This window comes from Palaemon carinicauda, chromosome 20 (assembly GCF_036898095.1).
Source record: "Palaemon carinicauda isolate YSFRI2023 chromosome 20, ASM3689809v2, whole genome shotgun sequence".
NCBI lineage: Eukaryota > Metazoa > Arthropoda > Malacostraca > Decapoda > Palaemonidae > Palaemon > Palaemon carinicauda.
This window is the reverse complement of record NC_090744.1, coordinates 116,914,723-116,917,222: the sequence shown is the minus strand read 5'-3', so window position 1 is coordinate 116,917,222 and position 2,500 is coordinate 116,914,723.

Here is a 2,500-nt window from a genome sequence, read left to right as displayed (position 1 = left end):
TCTTCAGAGAGAGAGAGAGAGAGAGAGAGAGAGAGAGAGAGGCAGGCTTCACTCAGGGGGATCTAAAATTAGGTCATCTGTAGCGCATCTTACCCCGTGGATCGTGTTCAGTTTTCCGAGGCAGTTAGTTGGAAAATGGGGCACATTTCAACAACCACCGCTTCTATCTCTCTTGGTCTACCACTTCTATCTTTGTTGGTCTCACACTTCTTTCTTTTGTCTCCCAGTTCTCTTATTTTTGTCTTCCACTTCTATTTTCTGTCTCCAAATTCTCTTATTTTGTGTCTTCCACTTCTATTTTTTTGTCTCCAAATTCTCTTATTTTTGTGTCTTCCACTTCTATTTTTGTCTTCCACTTGAATCTTTTGTCTACCACTTCAATCTTTTGTCTCCCAATTCTCTTACTTTTTTCTTCCACTTCTATTTTTTGTTTTCCACTTCTATTTTTTTGTCTCCCAATTCTATTAATCTTTTGTCTTCCACTTCTATTTTTGTCTCCCAATTCTATTATTTATTGTTTTCCACTTCTATCTTTTGTATCACAATTCTCCTATTTTTGTCTTCCACTTATATTTTAGTCTCCCAATTCTTTTATTCTTTTGTCTTCCACTTCTATCTTTTGTCTCTCAATTCTCTTATTTTTTGTTTTCCACTTCTATCTTTTGTATCACAATTCTCCTATTTTTGTCTTCCACTTATATTTTAGTCTCCCAATTCTTTTATTCTTTTGTCTTCCACTTCTATCTTTTGTCTCTCAATTCTCTTATTTTTTGTTTTCCACTTCTATCTTTTGTATCACAATTCTCCTATTTTTGTCTTCCACTTATATTTTTGTCTCCCAATTCTCTTATTCTTTTGTCTTCCACTTCTATCTTTTGTCTCCCAATTCTCTTATTTTTTGTCTTCCACTTCTATCTTTTGTCTCCCAATTCTCTTATTTTTTTGTCTTCCACTTCTATCTTTTGTCTCCCAATTCTCTTATTTTTTGTCTTCCACTTCTAATTTTTGTCCCAATTTTCCACTTTTCTGGTCTTTCTTCGTCTTCCAGATTAATCTTTTCTTTTCCAATTCTCTTCTTCTTTGTTTCCCTCCTCTCTTTTGTTTACCATTTCACTTTTTTTTTGTCTCCCACATCCCCCTTTTGTCTCCCAATACCTTTTCTTTGTCTCTTATTTCTTTCTATTTATCTTCTACTTCTATTTTTTGTCTTCCATTTCTCTTTTTCTTTGTTTCCCTTCTCCCTTTTGTCTCCCACTTCTCTTTCTTTATATCCCAATTCTCTTTTCTTTGTCATTTACTTCTTTCTCTAATTATCTTCTACTCTATCTTTTGTCTTCCAATTACCCTTTTCTTTGTCTCTCACTTCTCTCTTAATTTATCTTCTACTTCTATCTTTTGTCTTTCAATTCTCTTTTTCTTTGTCTCACTTCTCTCTCTCTTGTCTCCCAATTTTCTCTTTCTTCTCTCTATTTATCTTCTACTTCTCTCTTTTGTCTCCCATTTCACTTTTTCTGTCTCTCAATTCTTTTCTCGTCTCGCAATTCTCTTTATTTGTCTCTCACTTCTCTCTATTTATCTTCTATTTCTAACTTTTGTCTTCCAATTCTATTTAGCTTTGTTTCACTTCTCTCTTTTGTCTCCCATTTCTCTTTTTCTTTGTCTCTCACTTCTTTATTTACTTGTCTCCCATTTCACTTTTTCTTTGTCTCTCACTTCTCTATTCACTTGTCTCCCATTTCTCTTTTTCTTTGTCTCTCACTTCTCTATTTACTTGTCTCCCATTTCTCTTTTTCTTTGTCTCTCACTTCTCTATTTACTTGTCTCTCACTTCTTTGTTTTTGTCTCCCTATTCTCTTATCTTTGTCTCCCAATTCTAATTTTCGTCTCTTACCTCTGGCTTTCTTTGTCTCCCAGACCATCAATTATCTTTCTCTTCCCAATTCCTATTTTTCTTTCTCTTACACTTCTATCTTTCTTTATCTTAACTCTTCTATCTTTTCAATCCACTTCCATCTTACTCTCTCTTACACTTCTATCTTTCTCATCCACAACTATCTTTCTTTGTCTCCCAGAGAGAGAGAGAGAGAGAGAGAGAGAGAGAGAGAGAGAGAGAGAGAGAGAGAGAGAGATTCAATACCTTGTAACCTATTTCTGAAGCAACCAGAAATAATATTTATATTATTACTTTCAAATTCTAATAAACTTGTGAAAGCCTCTCTTTAGAGAGAGAGAGGAGAGAGAGAAGAGAGAGAGAGAGAGAAGAGAGGAGAGAGAGAGAGAGAGAGAGAGAGAGAGAGAGAGAATATTGAAGAGTTTCAATAACTTGTAACTTATTTCTGAAGCAACCAGAAATCATATTTATTTTATTACTTTAAAATTCCAATAAACTTGTGAAAGGTTTTCTTGAGAGAGAGAGAGAGAGAGAGAGAGAGAGAGAGAGAGAGGAGAGAGAGAGAGAGAGAGAGAGAGAGAGATGTCTCTCTTCATGTACACAAGTATT